At 44.5% G+C, this 15,244-nt stretch overlaps 1 pseudogene; it reads left to right on the top strand.

The window, feature by feature from the left end:
* Positions 1-12,268: 12,268 nt before the first annotated feature.
* LOC112808261 (U6 spliceosomal RNA) lies at positions 12,269-12,381 on the top strand (annotated as a pseudogene).
* Positions 12,382-15,244: the final 2,863 nt, after the last annotated feature.

The following is a 15,244-nucleotide window of genomic DNA, read 5'->3' as shown; positions in this document are numbered from 1 at the left end:
CCTCATTGGAAATTCATTTTAAGGTCTCCGAAAAGGCCTGGGTGAGGAAGCCTATTCCCACACTGATTTCACCGCCAAATTCTTCTTGTGGAACTATCCACTATCTAGTGGAACACACTTTGAGGACATTTTTGGAAACATTATCTGTTTCTCAAAAACACCTCCCAGCCTTGTAGGTTTTTACAGCTATACTTTCTAGACCTAAAACAGGCACTGTCACTCTTGGCAACTGGTTTTTCATCCTTATCTTTCGCACTGGGGAGCAGACTAGGAAGCCTGGCTTGACTTGTGTGAAATGTGTGACCACTTGTTTGACTGCCCCAGGGCCCTGAGGAGCTTTAGGTTCATCTTCTTTATGGTTCTGCTGCTTGCTTCCTTAAAAATAGTAATGGCAGTACTAAGAACACATTTGTGAAGTGCTCTATAAAGTGTCTTCATGTATAATAAGCCACTGAATCCCATCCACTCAAAACAATCTCCTCAGGCCGTAAGGGTTCTCACTTTACATATGAGAAAAGGGGATTCAGAGACTCAAAGTACTCTGACTGTAAGTGCAAGCAGGCTCCTAGGTCTCCCGGCTCATGCATCCTGCCATCTTCTCTGTGTTACAGTCTAATTTAGTCGGGTCCCCATGTGCTCGCTTAAGCAGCACATATACTAAAATTAGTCTGCTCCCCAGATGGGCCTTTGGCATCCTTTTACCTGCTTAAGGTAAAGGGCTCATCTTGCTTTTAACTGACACCCAACACACCACAGTCTCTGCTCCCCAAACCCACTTAGCCACTTTGTAAGGAATCAGGGTGGATGGGGCTGGGGCTCTAGGAATTGTGGGGGCAGCTGGGATATTCATTGCTCTGTTGGGTTCCCCATCTGCCATGTTCTGATGGCTGGGCTGTCTGAAATATGCATAGGTGTTTTACTTCCAGTGTTCAGGAGAGGTGTCCTCATCAATAGGGCAACATCTTAGGAAGGAGACACTGCAGCATTAAGCAGCATTAGCTAGGGAGCAGTGCCTCTAGCCGCCCTTTTTAAGCTGTTGGCTTCCTGAAGTCCTCTGGTCTTTACTGTCTGTCCAAATGAGAGGCCTTCTGGTTCCTGCTTGGGTAACATTAGGGAGGTAGTCAGAGCCCCGAGTATAGGCTGTTCTTGTGTTTCAAATCTGAGATGACCACTGCTAATGGGAGGCTCTCCCCTTCACCCCATACTTTTGAATTACAGAAAATGGGGGTGGTGACCAAAGATTCTAAGATGATTAACAACTTGTGATATACTACGTATTTGCTGGTTTCTCTATCTGATGTGCTGGGTTGCTGGAAACCAAATCATGTTCCAGTTCTTATAATTAGAGTCATTATTCTAACAGCCTGAGACTTCAAACACTTTTGAAATGCAGCAATTGATTGATTTTTACTGGACCTGAGGGCTTGTCATATATGTATTTGAGTTTCAAGTAACAGCATACTTTGATCATTCTGTGACCGTGCCTGTGTCTTCCTGGGCATTCTGCATACAGCCATGAGCATCTGATCACTTCAGTAAGTCTTTTCTGGTAGTTATGCTTGAGATTTACAGATTGAAATCTATTTTTTATTATAAATTTCACTTTGCATCTCCATTACATTACCCTGAGGACATTAAATGGATCATTTAAACTTATGTTTGTTAGGCAGGTTATCTATGACTTGACCTCAGGACAGTAAAGGTGTTCATTATATAAAGGGACTGTTGGGTCTTTTCAGGATAAGAACTGTTGTTCTTAGTTGTTAAGGATAAAACAAGGAAGTAAGTGATGGAGAAGGGAAAGATAGGGTGCGGCCCAACTCTTTTTGGGGTCATTTATGCCTGTCCTTTCATTGCTTTTCCCTAGTCAGAGATTCATTTAGTTACTTACCTTTCCAGATTTTCAGTTTCACAGGAAATGGCATGGAACCATGGGAGTGAATTACAGAACCTATGGAGAACATACATAAGTAATAGAGGAAGGTCACAATGGAACTCTGGCAAACACCTCCAGCTGGACTCTAAAAGAAGAGCGATGCCCCTGAGGAAATTTTATTTTTATTTATCTATTTTTAAAGATATATTTGAGAGAGAGGGAGAGAGGATCCCAAGCAGACTCCCCACTGAGCTTGGAGCCCGATGTGGGGCTCGATCCCACTACCGTGAGATCCTGACTTGAGCCAAAATCAGGAGTCGGATGCTCAACTGACTGAGCCACCCAGGCGCCCCATAATTCTACTTTTCGTTTTGTTTTGTTTTTTAATTTATTAAGTAGGCTCCATGGCCAACGTGGGGCTTGACCTCATCACCCTGAGATCAAGTCGTGTGCTCTACCAACTGAGCCAGTCAGGCGCCCCTCGCCCCTAAAGAAATTTTAGAATGGGCAGAGAAACACAAGGAACACCGAAAGAGATTGGGAACTCCTACAGCACCTCATGTTGCTGCTGGAGAAGTCCCCCGACTGCAGGGTGGTGCTGCTATATGTCTGTTGTGTCTCTTGTCTAAACGCAACCGGGTCCTCAGAGCTGTTGGGCCGTCCCATCGTCTGTCCTGAGGCAGTGTGTGCTCACTGCCTACAGCCGGTCTAGTTGCACCGTTCTTTTAAAGCGGTGTGCCTCACCCCTCACTCGGTGGATGACTGGATTTCCTGCTTCACAGTGAAAAGAACACTAGGTTTTCTCCAGCTACGGAATCATCTGTTCCAGCCTTACCTGCTTTGTTCCTATCGAAGTGGAAAAGGTATCCCTCCTTCTGTGTGAGTAATTCGTCAGCTGTGCCATGTCGATCTGCCTCTCCTGTCCCCAGAGTTTTCTGCCTCTGTCGTTCCCCACTAACTGCTATGTGTGATAAGAAATTGTGTACTTTAACTCTCCCTGAACCTGATGTCCAGAGCCACCACCTTTTTTCTCTTTTAACAATCAAGCTCTAGGGGCGCCTGGGTGGCTCAGTCGTTAAGCGCCTGCCTTCGGCTCAGGTCATGATCCCAGGGTCCTGGGATTGAGCCCCACGTCGGGCTCCCTGCTCAGCGGGAAACCTGCTTCTCCCTCTCCCTCTGCCCCTGCTTGTGTTCCCTCTCTCAATATCTCTCTCTGTCAAATAAATAATTAAAATATTAAAAAAAAAACACACAAGCTCTAGGGCTGTCTGCCCTTTCTGTCTCTACTTCCTTCCTCACGCCTAAATATGACCTGAGCCGAAATCAAGAGTCTGACGCTTCACGGGCTGCCTCCCAGGCACCTCTATCTGCCTTCATCTTTATGTTATAGTTGGCTCTGTTGAGCCCACTTATTTAAGTGTTATTTTAGTTTTCATGGTCGTAATCTCTAGATTTGCCTTGTGTTACCCTGCCTCTTCTAAAATTTCTTCAGGGGCATCTCTTTAGAGTCTTAGTAGTAGGCATTTGCTAGGGTTCCATCATGACCTTTTTTTTTTTTCTTTCAAGATTTTATTTGAGAGCGCGCGAGAGAGTGCAGTAGCAGGGAGGAGGGGGAGAAACAGAGGGAGAAGTAGGCTCCCCACTGAGCAGGGAGCCTGATGCAGTACTCTTTATTTGAGGACCCTGGGATCATGACCTGAGCTGAAGGCAGACGTTTAACCAACTGAGTCACCCAGGTGCCCCTATGGTGACCTTCTTATTTTATTTCTATACATTCTCCATAGGTTCTGTGATTCACTCCCATGTTCCACTTCTATTCATAATACCCAAATCTCTGTCTCCACTCATTCTGCCACCGTGTGTAGTCAGCAGCTGAGGTGGGGGCATCTCTACGTGCCGTTTTCCAGCTCTACTCAGTAAATGGCACCCACCAGTTGTCAAGTGTACTGTTTTGTAGGGCTGGCATAACAAAATACCACAGACTAAGGGCTTAAACAAAAGAAGTTTATTTCCTCACAGTTCTGGAGGCTGGAAGTCCAAGATCAAGGTGTTAGCAAACTTGATGTCTCCTGAGACCTCTCTCCTGGGCTGGCAGATGGTCACCTCACTGGGGCCTCACGTGGCCTTTCCTCTGTGCGTGTGCATCCCTGGTATCTGTCTTTTCTTATAAGGATTCCGGTCATACTGGATTAGGACCCCACTTTTATGAGTTCATTTAACTTTAATTACCTCTTTAAGCCTATCCCCAAGTATGGTCACATTAGGGTTAGGGCTTCAACACATTTTTGGGAGAACATAAATTTCCGCCTCTCCATACTTCTCTCCTGTGCGGCAGCAGCCTCCCCTGCCAGCAGTCCAGCCTCCCGCTGCCTCCCTCGTGATCTTTCAAACTGCAGTGGCTTCCCCTCCCTAAAGTCCAGGTTTCTGTCACAGGTCCCTCCCCTTCTCACCCCATATGCTCCAGTCTCCCTGAGCTTCTGTGGTTCAGAGAGCGCCATGGCCATCTGCGCCATAGGACCTCTTTACCTTTGTGCAGTTTGCTCGGTCTGGGTTTCCTCCCTCCCCTGCCCCTGTCCAGCTGGCAAATGCTCATCCGTGAAAGCTCCCATTGCCGGGCATAACCCCTAGCTGCACCATTTGGTACCCTACACCTTTTTCGGTGTTCCCACCTATTTCTTGCATTACAGTCCTTTGTAATTTATTTGCCCCCCTACTAGACTGTGAGCTGCTTGAGAGCAGGGGTTGTGCTCCCTTCTCACGCCTCCATGGTGCCCCGTGTAAGGAAAGCCTTCCCCAGCCCAGAATGCCTGTGCTACCGGAACTGGCAGAGGCTCAGCCTGGTGCGGGTGTGGGTGGATGGAGGCTGCTGCAGTTACCTGGAGCTCCAGAAGGTGGAGCCACACTCCACTGTTGTGGGGTGCTAGTGGACCACGGACTGGCATCCTGTCACTGCCAACAACCGATCAGCAGGATCTTGTCCCCCAGCGTGGAGGCCTGCGCCAGTCTAGGCTTGTCCGGGGGAACTGCTAGCACCTGAGCACTTACTGTGTGCTGGGTTAAGCACTTCTAATGGGTGGCTTATTGGATCCTCACAAGAACTGTAAGGTAAGTACTATCATAACTCTGGTTTTACTACTGGGGAAACAGCTCTGAGTTACTATGTGCCAGAGCTGGGATTTATATCCAGATCTGACTCAGGCTACATCTGAAATAAAGGCATGGCTGTACCTCTGGGAGGCTGGGGCTGGCCAGGTTCAGGCCCCAGGACTGAGAATGCAGAGACAGCAAAGGGGTTCTTGCTCTCCCAGGCTGTTCATATTATTCTATAATTTGTTCTTTTCCCTTAATAGATTGTGAACATCTTTCTATATTGTGGTTTTAAAGTATGTCTACAAATTCTTTGATACTCCTTCCACAAAAGGTAGAGCCTGATTCCCCCACCCTTTGAATATTGAATAGAATGTGGCAGGAGTGATGCTGAGTGACAGGCTAGATTAGGAAGGTGATACTCAGCATACGAAAATCCAAGCTCTTTCTTGGGATGCGTGCCTTGGAATCCCTTGGCTTTGCTGAGAGGTCTCACTGCTGGAGAGATCACCTGGAGGGGCAGGGGCAGGAGGGGGGAGGGAAGAAGGGAGAGACAGATGCCCAAAGAGACTTCACAGTACAGGTGCTACCTGAGAATGAGCAAGCCTTCAGGTAATTCCCGCGCCGAGCTTTGGGGCTGGTACCAAATGGTGCAGAGACTAGCTCTCCTTGCCAAATCCTCACAGACTGCAGACTGGTGAGCAAAATATAGTACAGCTCTTCCTTGACTTATGATGAGGTTGTGTCCTGATAAACCCACTGTAAGTTGAGAATATAAATTGAAAATGCATTTAAAACACCTACCAAACACCATAGCTTAGCCTAGCCCACCTTAAACATGCCAAGAACACACACTAGCCTACAGTGGGGCAAAATCATCTGACACAAAGCCCATTTTATAATAAAGTGTTGACTATGTCATGTAATTCATTAATACCGAAAGTGACAAACAATGGTTGCGTGTATCCGTTGTTGACCGCCCCCCCCCCCCCCCCCCCCGATCATGTGGCTGGCTGGGAGCTGCAGCTCACTGCCACTGCTCAGCATCATGAGAGGAGCGTACTGCACCTCGCTAGCCTGGGAGAAGATCCAAATTCCAAACTTGAAGTACAGTTTCCACCAAATGTGTCTTGTTTTTGCACCATTGTAAAGTCAAAAAATCTTAAGTTGGAACTATCATGTTGGGTACTGCCTGTAACTGCTGCTAATATTTAAGCTTCAGGCTGGGGGTAGCTTGTTACTCAGCATTAGCTAACTGAAATAGGAGTCAGCAAGGACAGCGCTGTGCCCTAGTTTTGAATTCCATGATGTAGATGTATCAGTTTGTACAGTCATTGGACAACTGGTCTTCCAGTGTTTTATTTATGTGAAAAAATATTCCTATTCATGTGGAGGTTTACAGATATGTAACACAGATATCAGTCCTTTGTCTTCGACAGTTGTCACCTTCATCTAGCATTTTGGGATGGTCGGTGTTGTCTCATCCACCTGGGTCAGTCCCTCCACGGTGTAGCTGTATTGGTCTACAGTGTGTCAGGCATGTTCTAAGCACCGTGAAGGGACCAGATGATACCTCTGACTTCATGGAGCTTTTGTTCTTGTGGGCAGATAGACAATAGAGGCGTAAAATGGGTAAAATCCGGCCCCATTGCTGTGAGTGTAGAAAGAAAGGAGGGGAAAGGTTTCAAGCAATGAAGACTGCCTCTTGGAGGTCAGCTTCAAAGGAACCACAGGCTTCATTCTAATTTTTTTTTCTTTTAGTTTTAAATTTTGAAATGGCTTCCTGTTTGACTTCTGGGAGAAGAATGAAGGCATTTTGCCTGAGAACATGGCAGTTTGAAGATTGGCTTCTGGTTATAATTTCCTCACTCAGTTGTCTGTGTCTGTTAACTTCTTTAGGAGAAATCCCTAGAGGTGGAATGTTTGAGATTCAGAGTGGTTGGAAATTTAAAAAAGATTTTATGTATGTATTTGAGAGAGAGCACGTGTACCAGTTGGGGGAGGGCAGAGGGAGAGGGAGAAACAGACTCCCCACTGAGCAGGGAGCCTGACATGGGGCTCGATCCCAGGACCCTGAGATCAGGACCTGAGCTGAAGGCAGACGCTTCTTAACCAACTGAGCCACCCAGGTACCCCAGAGTAGTTGGAATTTTAAGGTCATTTCTGCATAGAACCAAGCTCCCCCTGAAGGGTCTGCTGACTTACACTCCTCCCAGTGATGCAAGCCAGGGCTTCACCATAGAGTGCCTGGGTGCCTGAGCCCTAGTGGGTTCCAGAGGGTGCTCTGCTGGGGTTGAGCCCTTTCTGTGTTTCCCTTGTTTTGTGACAAGCCCTGGACTGCATTAGATGTTGCCATTGTTTTCCATTATAGCCAATCTGATTCAGGGGGAATAGTATCTCTTTGATGTTGTGGTTTGCATTTCTTTAATTACCAGTGAGGGTAAGTATTTTTCATAATGCTGATTATCCTATTGCATTTCTTCTTCTGTGACTTTTCTTGTTCTTGTCCCTGACTCACTACCCCCCCATCATTGTTTTTTTACGATTTCTAAGTACTACCTAGAAGTTACCAGCAGAGGGCAGCAGTGCACCAGGGTGCTGAGGAAATGGTGTTGGACCCTGAACCTCAACAGTGTTATTTTGGACAAAGGCAGAGCCTGGGTCCTGGGGTGTTGGCATCAATGGACTTGGGGGGAACTTAGAACAGTCAAGATGGTTAATTTTTCCTATCCAAATCGAGTTATTCATCTGAAATGGGTGGGTTTGGAACAAGAAGATAACTTTTGAAAGGCCAAGACTGTAGGTCCCAGAGTGGTAAATGAATTCTGTCTGGTAGGAGACATCGAGGAGCCCTTAGACAAGGGCTGTCATTGTGGCACTGTGAGTCCCAGGTTGTTGCCAGAGTGAGAGTGTGTGTGTGTGTGTGTGTGTGTGTGTGTGTGTACACGCACATATGCATGCACATGCCCTCCCCATCCTCCAGAAAGGTAGAATACAATTGCATGTATGCTAGCCTCTCTCTTTGAGCTGTCTTGCTCTGTCCTCAATCTCACTGAGAAATTGAAGCAGCTTAATAGGGAGGGCCTGGTGATGCTGCTGAAATGTGGAATTGTGAAGGGCAGGGGACTTGTGAATGCTGCCCCAGCCTCCTAACCCCCAGGAGCTAGATGAGCATCAGGGAGATATGAAGCCCTGAAATCATATGCAGACCTATCAGTGCACTTACATATCTTCTTTAAAAAACATTTAATCTTGGGGCGCCTGGGTGGCTCAGTCATTAAGTGTCTGCCTTTAGCTCAGGTCATGGTCCCGGGGTCCTGGGATTGAGCCCCGCATCAGGCTCCCTGCTCCGCAGGAAGCCTGCTTCTCCCTCTCCCACTCCCCCCTGCTTGTGTTCCCTCTCTTGCTGTGTCTCTGTCAAATACATAAAATCTTAAAAAAAAAAAATTTAATTTTGAGATAATTTTAGATTCCACTCTAGAAGTAGTTGCAAAAATAGTAGCGACCCTGTCTACCTTTCACCCAATTCCGCCCAGTGCTAACATCTCTCTTAATTTTAGTATAATATTTAAACCAGGAATTGACATTGGTACAATCCAGGCCTTATTCAGATGCCATGACCTTTACATGCATTTGTGTGTGACCATGACAGTGTTGAGCTATGTGAGTGGTCCTAGGCCATCATCTTTTGGAATTCTTGTTTTGTGCAAAAAGTATACCCATATTTGTTTAAGTCATTGTTAGTAGCATTTTGTTACTTGCAGCTATAACATTCCTAATATACCTCCAGTTGCAAGTGTAGAAAACCTGTTGCAAACTTGCTCAATTTAAAGAAAAGAAGAAAAAGGCAGGGGGGAATATTGGTTCAGGTAATAAAATCCAGAGGAATGATTAAACTGGTCCCCCAGAGGCTCAGAATGTGGTCAGAAAACTTGCTCCATGGGGCGCCTGGGTGGCTCAGTTGGTTAAGCACCTGACTCTTGGTTTCGGCTCAGGTCATGATCTCTTGGTGTTGGGGTCCACGCTCAGCCGGGAGTCTGCTGGAGATTCTTTCCCCCTCCTTCCGCCTCCCTGCTCCTCCCCCTGCTTGTGCACGTGCTCTCTCTCTCAAATAAATAAAATCTTAAAAAAAGAAAGAAAAAAAGGAATTTGCTCCATTTTTCTGCAACGTCCATGGCTCTGCACACTTTGGAGTTCAAGAGAAGCTGTAGCACTACTCCACCTTTCATCCTCACTGCAGGTCGCACGGAAGTGAGGGACTCCGGGGATTTCATCACTCCCTGCAGCAGTTGTAAGGTTCATTCTAATTGGACCAGCCTGGGTCAGGTGCCCATCTCTCAACCAGTCACGGGCCGAGGGAATGACATCCAGTGATTCGCCTGTGCCTGGACTCCTAACCCCTCCTTGAACACCTGGGTATAGGGATATTTTATTGGTTTAATCTAAGCTTAAACTGGAGATGAGGTGATCCTACCCTGACCACATGGGAGAAGGGAGGTGTCTGAAAAGAAATTTGAGGTGCTTCTACGAGTGGGAGGGGAAATAGAGGCTGGACAGCAAACCGCAGGGGTCTACTACCTCCAGCATAGGGTGTCCCTCTCTGGTCCAATCAGCTATGACTAGGAGGACAGGGTCATATAGTACAGGCATGTCTACCCGGATGGGAGTGCGGTTCTGACATAAAGGAGTTGACAGCTGGACCACAATAGTGGTTCATGCCTCCGAGACACTGTTCTGCAGGTCTTCACGTTCCTCAGGCCTTTAAGCTGGTTGTGACATCTCTAGCTATCCCCACTGGCCAGGGGCCCAGCAGACCACCTAGGAGATGCTATGGTTGAGACAGGGTCTTGAGTTTCAGCTGCATATGCTAGGCAGTGCTTGGGATGTATTTAGATAGGAAACCCTACCCCCACGCCCCACCCCATCCACACTGCCTTCACTGGCTGCCCACTGTGTCATCAGGCTGTCCAGTACAGACCTCACTTTCCTGCTGTACTCTTCCCTACCCCCACCCTGAAGTCCACCCAGTCCAAAGGGGCACAGAGGTCTTCAGAGAGAGACTTTCCTGTGGCAAGGTGGCTTCTATTGCCTCTCAATAGCCAGGCTTTTGGAAAAGCTCAGGATTTCCTGAAGTGTGCTATTTGTACCATGGTGTTAAGTGACATATGCATCAATTTTTTTAACATTCCTTTTTATTTATTTTATTATTTTTTAAAGATTTATTTATTTGGGAGGGAGAGAGAGTCTTAAGCAGACTGTGTGCTCAGTGCAAACCTGTTGCTTTACTCCATCTCATGATCCTGAGATCACAACCCCAGCCAAAACCAAGTGCAGGTCACCTGCTTAACTGCACCACCCAGGCACCCCAACATTCCTTTTTAAATCTTTTTACTTAAAAAATCTTTTTACTTAAAACTCTTTTGAAATAGAGATATAGAAAAAAACACAAAACAAAGGTAGAGCTTAATGGAGTATTGTAAGGCAAACACCCCAAATGCTCTTGTAACCCAAGAGGTGGAATGTTGCAGCCACCCACCCCAGCAGCACCTCCATGTTCCTGGGCCAAATCACAGTCATGTCCCCCCACCCCCGCCGCCAAGAGTAACCACTACCTGGTTTTTATAGTAATCACTTCCTTGTGTTTCTTTATAGTTTCAGCATCCAAGTGTGCATCTCTAGAAACTATGGTTCAGTCTTGCCCACTTTTTTTTTTTTTTTTTAAGATTTATTTATTTGAGAGAGCGAGCGAGTGCATGAGTGGGAGAGGCAGGGGGAGAGCGAGGGAGAAACTCAAGCAGAGTCCTCGCTGAGTGCGGAGCCTGACACAGGGCTTGATCTCATGACCCTAAGCCAAAACCAAGACTTAGATGTTTGACTGTGCCAGCCAGGCACCCCAGTCTTGCCCACTTTTAAAGATACATCTTTACCTCTCTTTAATCTTCAGAGTCTCCTCTTATCCCTTTCCTTTCCTTTCATTTTATCTGTTGAAGAATCCAAGCCCTTGGACTGTAGCATTTCCCACCATCTGGGGTTTGTTTGCTGCCCGCTCCTGGGACAGTTCCATATGCTCTGCTGCCCTTTGTATTTGCTGCTCATTGTCCGCTGGATCTGGAAGCTTGATCAAACTTGTCTTCTGTCTTTTTGGCAAGACTCTAGGTGGTGATATGTTCCTTCATCAGGGGCCACTTATTAATGTCAGGCTGCTGCTCCCTTTTGGGATGCTCAGTCCCTAGATTCATTAATTCACTGGGGGTCCAAGATGGTGGCATATATTGTTTTCATTGTGCTATGATTCACATTTTATTGCTTATTAATTTTGTCATTCCACACAATTTGTAAGTAAATAGGCTTTGAGAAAATGTCTTGAGAGTGTTAAACAGATGATGGCGTCGTTGATGAGACTGTCCCAGTGTTCTACATGAGGTAATGAAAAGAACCAGAGCTGCCACCACTACCAAACGATGATAGTTTAATTCCATCACTTCTTTTTCATTTATTTGCTGGATTTTTTTTATAAACAGATGCTTCCTCTCATCTACCACGAGGTTACCCAGTGGTATAGCTCATGTAGAAGAGGCAGGATAAATGCTTCCTTTATTCCCTATATCTATCAGTTTGCACAATAATAAGCTACTTCCTTATTATCCTCTGCAGGTGACCAAGTTCATTTTTTCAGTATAATCATAAACTCACAGATTTAAATGAATTTGATGACTTTCAATTTGTAGTAATTATTACAATGTTCAAAGCTCAAATTGTCCTATCTTTGGCCAATGGGAAACCCTGTGGGTTGGCTTCTGGGTTTTTTGACATTACCCTAGTCTACATATAGCCTATCCATGATGGCTTGCATGCCTCCGTTTATGTCAGGATGGTCCAGACTCCTTTTGTACATCTCCTCCTGCTGTCAGTCATTTCTCCGTACAGCCCTGACTTTTAGTGGGAAATGGCCTTTTGTGACCACAATGTGGACTCCAGGGATGCTCACTGTTGTGAATTGGTCCTTGTTTCCAGGCGTTTTGAATGGACGGAGCTCTTAGGTATAGAGAGAATGATAGATTAAATACCTCACAAGTTCATACTGTTTTTCCAATTAAATTTCAGGACTATGGATTTTTTATTTAATCTTTTAAAAAATTACAGCTGTCTCTTCTTTCTTCCACACTGAGCATCCTGATTTTAGGACACAGGGGACGATAGTTAAAATAGCTCGTGATTACTCATTTGTTTTAGGCAACATTACACACACAGCAGGGAGTATCAGTACTAATGCTGCTACCAGCGGAATGATAGAAGAGTTTAAAAGTTCTCGTGCTCGCTCCAGCAGGACATAGAATAAAACTGGAATGATACTGAGAAGATTAGCACGGCCCCTACACAAGGATGACACACAAATTCATGAAGTGTTCCATATTAAAAAAAAAAAGTTTGTACCCCAATGTTTATAGCTGTTCTGTAGCTACATCAATAGAGCTTATAGCCTTCATATACCATATTCTCTGCCTTTTAAGCCTCATATAGTTTTGGTTCTACCAGTAACTATTTAATGCTCTCTGCTAGTTCTTATGCTGATGTAGCTAGTAATTTTGGCAGTCTGAGTCTTGTTCTCTAGTAAATTCTTCAGGAAGTGCTCACGGGAACAGTATTCCCTGAGTTCTTGTACATTGATAACAGTGTGTACCTTTTACACTTGAAAGTCAGTTTTCTTGAATATAAAATCCTTGGCTCACACTTCTGCCTTAGATAGCTCACACCATTTTTTTTTTCGGATACAAAGAAGTGCTGTTGAAAATCTGATGATAATCTAATTTTCTTTCCCTTGTAAGTCACTTGTTCTTCTTCACTTTGATGATTAAAGGATTCCCCTTCCCTTAAATATCCAGTCAATTTACTAAAATATGTCTTGGTGTTGCTCATTCTGCGTCAGTTTTCTCAAGTATATTGTATTCTTTTTTTAACATATATGCACCAGTTACTCATCTATTGATTCTCAGCTTCCAAAACCATCTCCACTGTCTGCTCTGCAATAATGGAGCTGCACCCCATAGCTCTTTCTCCTTTGAGAGTTAAACTTTGTCAGTAGAGCATGCTGTAGGGGCACTGGAGGAGGAAGGGGTTTCTCTTCTTGACTCTAGTGTGTCTCATGCATAAGCCTATGCAGTGCCTGCCATGCATGGAGCTCTCAGCTCCAGCAGAGCCTGGTGGTCAGCAGCACAGGGCACTATCCGTGGAAAACTTCCCTTGGCGTTCCCTTGGGTGGTTTCAGCTTCAGCAAACTTCTCCACTATCCAGCGAGTCACAGCTGTGTCCCCTTCCAAGGTCTTGGCATCAGTTCTGAGGAAGGAGGACCTTTTCTTGGTACCTCTGTCTCAGACCTGGGTGTAGAGATTTTGCCCTTTATCTGCTACTTCTTTATTCTTTAAAGTTCCTTTTAGTCTTTACTGACCATTCCTCCATTATTCCAACCTCCTGTTACAGTTAGTAATCCCTGATATGAAACTTTCCTGTTCAAATTCCTTTGTGGTTTCTTTGTCCTACATGGATCCTGACTAATGCAATGTAGTATCAAATCTCTGCTCTCCCACACTCCCCCCCCTTTTTCTAATTTCAGGGAAATTTCCTTGAATTTTAGTTTCTAGTATTTGTTCTGTTCCCTTGTTATGAGTTTCATTTTCAAGCATTCCTTTGACTATTTCCTATATTTGTCATTTTCTTTTGAACTCCTTTATGTGTACTTCTCACATTTTATTTCTCATGAGCATCATCTGATTTGCTCTTGTATTTTTTCTAATTTAGTCTTCATACCTGAAATTATTGTTTATTTCTGAACTTGTCCTAAGTGCTATTGTCTCACTGCTGAGTTTTTCTAATTATGATTTTTGTAATGTCTTTTTTCTTGACTTGGAATAGTTGGTATAGTTTCACTTATTGTCTGTATGGATGTTATTCTGCTTCTTATTCTCTTTCTGTATTTTTCTTACAGACACTTTGGGTGGGATTTTTAAATTTTTTTCTTTATGTGAAATTAGTTCTCTGAACTTTTGGAATGAGGTGGGTTGAGGAAGATTTCCTAACTTCTATAATTTTAATATAGAGTTTTTTGAAAAGAATTATTAGGGGGGTGCCTGGGTGGTGCAGTTGGTTAAGCACCTGACTCGGTTTTGGCTCAGGTCGTAACCTCAGTGTCATGAGACTGAGCCCCATGTCAGGCTCCACGTTTAGTGCGGAGCCTGCTTAAGACTTCCTCTACCTCTGTCCCTCCCACTGCTCCCTCTCTCTCTCTCAAATAAATAAATCTTTAAAAAGAATTATTAGAACTGATAACAAGTTCAACAAGGTTGCAGGATACAGGATTAATATACAAAAACCAGTTGTCTTTCTGTACACTTACACAATCTGAAAATAAAATTTAAAAAAATTTCATTTACAATAACACCAAAAAAGAATGAAATGACTAACTTTGACAACAGAAGTGTAAAACTTATACTCTTTTTTAAAAGATGTAATTATCTTGGAAGGGGCAGAAGGAGAGGGAGAGAGAATCCCAAGGTGAGTCTGCACTGAAGTGCGGAGCCCCATGTGGGGCTTGATCCCACAACCCCAAGACCACAACCTGAGCTGAAACCAAGAGTTGGACACTCAACCAACTCTGCCACCCCGATGCCCCTGAAGTATAAAACTTACACTCTTAAAACTACAGAATATTGTTGAATTTTAAAATTCCAAATAAATGGAAAGACATCCTATGTTCATGGATCAAAAGACTTAACATTATTAAAATGGTAATATTCCCTCAATTGATCTGCAGACTCAAAGCAATCTCTGTCAGAATTCCAGCTGACAGAATTCCAGTTCTTTGCAGAAATTGACAAACTGATCCCAAAATCCATATGGAAACTCAAGAGGCCTACAACACCAAAAATATCTTGAAATAGAAGAAATTTGGTGGACTTTACAATTTCAAAATTTAATTAAAAAAAACAGTGATTAAGACAACGTGGTAGTGGCATAAAGATGGGCATATAGATCAATGGAATAGAATTCAGAGTCCATAAATAAACCTCACATTTGCAGTCAACTGATTTTTGACAAGGGTGCCAAGACAATCCACGGGGGAAAGAATAGCTTGGTTTTGTGTGTGTGTGTGTGTGTGTGTGTGTGTGTGTTTTGGTTTGTTTGTTTTGCAGATCCGATTGGCTTTATTAAGTGATTCATGTATCACACAGCATCCCATCTGGTATGTAGAGGGGCACTACCAGAATAGGGTTTTTAACAAATGAT

This window comes from Callorhinus ursinus, unplaced genomic scaffold (genome assembly GCF_003265705.2).
Source record: "Callorhinus ursinus isolate GAN/ISIS: 27379988/994484 unplaced genomic scaffold, GSC_fseal_2.0 scaffold2, whole genome shotgun sequence".
NCBI classification, from domain to species: Eukaryota; Metazoa; Chordata; class Mammalia; order Carnivora; family Otariidae; genus Callorhinus; species Callorhinus ursinus.
The sequence above is the reverse complement of the archived record's forward strand: the minus strand, read 5'-3'. Positions and strand labels throughout refer to the sequence as shown.